Consider the following 6,048-nt stretch of genomic DNA (forward strand, 5'->3'; position numbering starts at 1 on the left):
TCGACACAAATGAGTCGGGTTTGCTGCGGCAACCTGCTGCCACCTGTTCCGCGAATATGTGTGCAACACGCGGCGCATGATTAATGTGCCAAATTGCAAATTGCAGTGCGGCGTTTAACTGTCAATCAAAGCAGCTCTAAAGCCCGCATTCGATGTCGATACAAGACCTCGACAAACGTGCGTCATTTCATTGAAGTCGCACATGCTGTAAGGATACACACGATAATATTATCTATTTTTTAGATGGTGTCATAAGGAAAATGTTTAACATTTGTGGTATGGGTAAATAAATGAAATAAACCATGCTAACTGTTAAAAAACTAACGAATATTATTATTGAAAAAGTGTTGATTTAAAGTGTTCTGTCGATGTATTTTGTTAGGAATCAGAGAGTATGATAAAATGCAAGTCGGAGGTTCTGTGATCAATGATTTCATTTCATTCAAAACTGTATTTAAAGTGGCAAGCCTCTAGAGTTATTTGACTCTACAGTTTTAACTTGCAGAATAATTGTTCTTATGAATCATTCCCCTTCCACATAAGCTTTGAAAAGTCAATGAAAATTAGTTGTATAGTTGTTAATGGCAAATGATATGAGATGAGATCTATTAATATAATAATAACAAATTGTTTAATGCAGTTTGATATGAACTAATAAGAGCTGTATTTATAAAACTATGCTTGACTTAAACTAGAAATTTGAAAGTCTGGAGCAGATGCTTTCGTTCCTCATAGAATTTTCTTAGACAATAGTTCATTGAGTGGAACGTAAGCTGATTGAGCTTTGGCTGGCAACCACTGGAACCTTTCGCCTGCCAGGAGAAACCTCTGTGAGAGGCGGAGGCGCGGCAGTTGGCCCCATCTCACATCTCATATTTCCAGATCGCTCGGATAGCCGTCATCCTGTGGCAGCCACCGCAACAGTGGCTTTCGGGGGGCAAGTGCCACACCTTTCGGCTCACCTCGAACGGCAGACAATTGGATTTGCTTGCCTGGCAGCGGCAATCAAACGAAATGAATTTTGAATTTCATTAACCAAAAGCAAAGGCGGAAAGATGGCGACAAAATGCGACCACATTCGGGATTATCTCTGCGGTTGTCTGGGATCTGAGCGCTGCAGCTGAGGATCTCTGGAGGTGGAAGCGTTTACATCCAATTGCGGTTTGCCAGTCGGCGGCTTACTATTCATTCCGCTCCAATGGGCCAGAGCTTTGAGCTCCGGCTGACGGGTCTGCTGACAGTTGCATTTGAATGCCGGGCAGCGGCTACTGGAAGTTACAATCCACAATTAATTGAGCTACATTATCAATCAGCGTAAGCCGATCAACGGGGAATGTCCGAGGGATTCCTAGCTGATCCCCTGAGTGGAAGTCGAAAGCCAAAGCCAAACCCAGCCCAAAACAATCAAAGCGCAGCTGTCACACCTCCATCAAGAGCGATTTCTGTGCGAGGGCGGCGGGGGATTGGTACTCGGTACTCCGAACTCCGTACTCGGAGTGGGGATCACCATGATCAGCTTTCCGCTGGATGGATGTGACTCATCATCCCCGATTCCTGGGGGATTGTCAACCCGGTGCCTCATTAATTTGCTTCAATGATTCTGCATTGATCGACGGCCGGATAAATCATATTTCAAGTGAGATTTCCAAAGAAGTTCGTCTCGAATCAATTAACTGCCGGGCTCGCCTAGGAAGGGAACTGCGGGCTGCCAGGGGAGATGCACTCGGCAGACACACCCCGACATGCTCCAAAAAAGTTCTTTAACCTGTAAAAAACACTGTGGCCGGCGATCGGCGATCACTAGATCGCTTAATAAGCAGCCTAGCTGTCTGCTCTTCGGGACCCGAAGATCCCTTCTTCGCCATCCTGTTTTGGTCCAAAGCCCCAGCTCCTTTGTGGCTGCTCCGACACTGCACCTGGAAAATATTTTTATACTCTTAACAAATAAAGAAATGTTGAATTCTCTATTGAGTCAATAGATATGGTATTAAAAAATACAAAAGTTAAAAATCTAAAATAGTTTTTAGAGTTACAGAAAATGCCTGCTTCTAATCTTGTATCCATATTCTAACAATGCTTATAGTTATAGCTATAGTATGTTTTTAGACTTTAATTAATGTGGTAATTAGTTTAAATATTTTTAATTTATATTTTCATTTTGTAAGGATAGTTTACATATCCCATGTTAGGAACTTATATACAGTAACGACTTAACAAATATTATGAATATGATTAGTTAGTTGAATAGTTAATAATCCTTATTGGTATATAAGTAAAATAAACTTCAAATATTTTTTCAGGAAGCATTTTTTTAAGTATTAATTTTTCTCTGTGCAGCTGCGGCACAGGAATCTGCACCGTTTTAAGCATAAATCGCCGCAGGGCATGCGCCCGATATGCGTTCAACTCACTGAACTTGCCACGACTCCTGTCCCTGCCCCAATCCTCCTGCTCCTGCTGCTGCTCCTGCTCCTGCTCCCGCTTCCTTGGCTGGAGCTGAATCTGCTCCACCTACTTCAACTCCGACATCTCTCGGCTGTTACAGTTTCGCGTTGCGGGCTGCAAGTTGCGAGTTGCCCGCCGACTGGCAAACATATATATTATTTAAATTTTTAAACGATTGATCGTCCTCCGCCTTGAGTGTGTGCCTGCCTGCCCGCCTCCTTCTTCCTCCTGCCGCCCCTGCTGCTCCTGGGACGCTGGGATCCTCCACTTCGAACCCGATCCCGAACCGATCTCCTGTGGCATCGTGATAGTTTGAGTTATTTAGAGCTGGCTGCTTTATTGCTCGGGAGGAGTCGCTGCATCCCCTCTCCAGCTCGCCAGCTCTCCAGGCTGAGGGCGTGTTCAGTTCTGGTCCACTCCGCAGTGCGTTCTCCGTGGCTTATAACAAAATGATTATGTTTTGCATATTGAGTGAAATTTGCATAAATGAGGAGGCCAGCAAGGTTGCAGCACGGCCAAAACCAACTGAAAACGCTCGTTGCGAAGGGGAATAAAGAAAAACTGAATCAAAATTATATTCCTCTCTCGCTGATAAAAAAAGAAATCGCAATAGTGGATGGACTTAACTGCACTCAAATTATGGTCGATAGGGAGTGGGAGTCCCGATTGAATAAGTAATCCCTTTTGGGAAAAGGAAAGTGAGGCAATAAAGTGGATGGGCTCAGTTTGATCGAGCAATCAGTGGGGTTCTCAGGGGCAGTCCAGAAAGGTTGTTATGGAGGGCTGTGAAAGGGATTAGAGATAAATATTAAGTTGTTTTTGGGTAATTTTAGTTTTTACCATATAGTATCTTCATCTTTAAGTTCTATTTCACTGAAAAGTGTATTTCCCACCTCACAAAAAATATAACTTTTCAGAACCCTCACCTATTATGTGTAAATATTGTATCCGTAAGGCCAAATCAGTAAAGCCTACTTCGAGCTCAACATGCAGCGTTAAATTATGCTAATACCTTGCGATCTTTTAACACATTCACCAGCAGTTTGCTGTTAGGCAGTTAATGGAAAAAACGAGCATACATAATTTGCTGCATGTGTCAATTCTGAAAAAGGTTGCTTCTACTTACTTTCCAGTCGGGGGCCGCTTCTTTTTATTTACCCACGCTCATTTAGCGCTTAGAATAACAATAATTAACATAAGAACAGAGTCACTTCCTTGGAACGTTAGCGTCTCACTGCCTTTATTTTCCCCCTTTCGTGGCCTTTCACGTGGTTCGTGTGTGCTGAACGATGAGCCCTAAAGAAATTAAAATTGAAAATTCCTTTATTTCAATATTTTGACAGTGACTTGGCAGCGCCTCGTTAAGAAAAAAAAAAATAAACTCCAGCTCGAGATGGGGGCTCGAGAATCGAATCGAAACGAAACACTTTTCAGTTGTCTTTGCGACCAGCCCCGTTCTGAACTCCGATCCCAGAACCCACAACCCCGATTTCCGAGTCTGTATCGTTTTGGCCCGGTCATAAAAATGTGCCAAGTGCCAAGTGACCGGGTTGAGTGGCTGAACTTGTTACAGTTTCTTTCACCAGCTCGTTTGCTCTAGACTTTCTTTGTTGTGTAACTCGATTCTGTCCGCTGGTATGTGCTTTCCTTTCGCTGCCAAGAATTGATTGGTATTCTCGGTGGAAGGAAGGCGACAATTGCCATGCGCCAATGCAAATCGCCGATAAGTGCACTTGACTCTCATATAAATTAATATTAATTATGCCACTGATTAGCCAAGCTCACATTCCAGGCGGACAAATAAGCCCACTAACGATATATGTGCCCGGCTACTGAAACTGAATCTCAATCTGAATCCAGTTCCATCGATCCATCGAGCAGCGCACAGCTGAGCTGCAATGCGAATATATTTCGGTGTAAATCATTTGAATGCTTTAAAGGCGCCAATTGAATTTGCTTGTTGAATAAGGCAAATGGAGTTAGGACTTAGACTGTGGAACTGTGAATACACTTTCCATTTTTCTATTTTATTTTCCTAACTTCTCTGGTGCGCTTTTAATATGAGACAAATCAAAAGACTTAGGACACAAACTTGGAAGTTACTTTAGATTTCGAGTTGTATCTAATAAATCGTCAATGTAAATATTTTGGAATGTTAAAAATTAAAAATCTTAAATTAATTAAACACAAATAAAATAATGTTTTAAAATTTTGTAATAATTTTTATATATTATTTTGTCAATGAAAAATCTGTACGGAGAAATACTAATAAGATTATCATTATAGTCCGTCCGTATAAGCGCTGAGTTCTTGAAAAATATACAAGTTAATAATTTGGGATTTGGCATGCAGATTCCAGACTTGTTTATATTAAGTAAAAATTTTAATGCGATTTTGTTAAGATTATTAATATCCACCTACATCCCAAAAATGTTCAAATCGGACCATTCATTAAAAATTGAATGACTAAGCAAATAAAGTGTGCAATCTTGGAAACAGTCTCATTGCTACTTGCATATCTCCATCTCCTTCGCACTCCACTTAGCTGAGTAACGCGTACCTAATAATCGATAGCATCGACCACAGCATTCTCTCCTGTTTTTAAATCTCTTGATGATGAATCAAAATAGATTGGCTTTTTTTTGGGTTAACTAACCTTATGGAAATCTCCAAAGATATTTTTATGCAATTTTCATCGAATTTCTTTTAAACAAGCTAGACCTGACAATACCCTGCCACCGCTTGAGATAAGCCCAAGTAAGCTCCCCGCCCCGGTTTCCCCGACTGCGAATTCGCTTGTAAGTTTGCTTGTCCGACTAAATGCCTCGGTCGCCGCAGCTCGCCAGCTGGCCAGGCTGAATCTGAAGCTCTGTCCGTCTATGGATGCAGTTCGCATTCATTCAATTGCGTTTGACAGGCGTTTGGCCATAAAAATTATGCCACAACAGCTCGGGCTGCGAATTTGCATTTAAGTTTGCGGCGAACGGACATTGGCTCAAATTTATGACAACTTATCGCCCTGGCATTTGAGTCGACTGGGAGCCAGCAGCAGATATACCTATTTATATAGTTGCTGATCTGAAAGGCAGACGCTCGTGGGCGTCGCTGGCGACATTTCGCTTTCGTTTGCAATTAGAATATGGAAATGGGAAATGCGCTGAGTGTAAAAATAGATCGAGTCGGCGACTGGCGCCGCTTTCCGAGATCTGTCTATGACTTTGACCCGTCTACACGACTGCACGAGCTGGGTTTCGCTTACCCCGAAACGATGAAGCGGAAAATCGAAAAACAAAGGAAAAGTTTCCCTTCGGCCAGACGAAATTTGTCAAAGTCGATTTCAAAGAAGTTTGTCAAAAGCGGATGCAAGTGAAATCGATACCGCGCGTCTTTGTCAGGGCCGAAAAAATAAAAATGAAATATTACAATAGGAAGAACAGGCGGCGCAGCCGGAGGAAGGTGTGAAAAGGTCGTCGTGCCATTTGGGGACCGCAATCTTCCAGCGATCTGCGCGAGAGACCCACTCGGATGCACAAACCCCGAGGATTGAGGTGGCGGGGCTGCATCCCGGACGACTGCCCGACTTTTCAGATATCCGATGCCAGC

At 42.7% G+C, this 6,048-nt stretch overlaps 1 long non-coding RNA gene across 3 annotated transcripts; it reads right to left on the minus strand.

The window, feature by feature from the left end:
- Window positions 1–668: 668 nt before the first annotated feature.
- LOC119550626 lies at window positions 669–3,659 on the minus strand. Of its 3 annotated transcripts, XR_005219490.1 has the most exons (4): window positions 3,286–3,399; window positions 3,073–3,228; window positions 2,412–3,006; window positions 670–1,916 (listed from the first exon to the last, which is right to left on the minus strand). It is a non-coding gene; the product is annotated as an uncharacterized LOC119550626 (long non-coding RNA). The 3 variants fall into 3 exon arrangements; XR_005219491.1 differs by lacking the exon at window positions 3,286–3,399 and adding an exon at window positions 3,572–3,659 and having other exon boundaries at window positions 669–1,916; window positions 2,412–3,228; XR_005219489.1 differs by having other exon boundaries at window positions 2,412–3,228.
- Window positions 3,660–6,048: the final 2,389 nt, after the last annotated feature.

This window comes from Drosophila subpulchrella, chromosome 2R (assembly GCF_014743375.2).
Source record: "Drosophila subpulchrella strain 33 F10 #4 breed RU33 chromosome 2R, RU_Dsub_v1.1 Primary Assembly, whole genome shotgun sequence".
Lineage (NCBI taxonomy): Eukaryota > Metazoa > Arthropoda > Insecta > Diptera > Drosophilidae > Drosophila > Drosophila subpulchrella.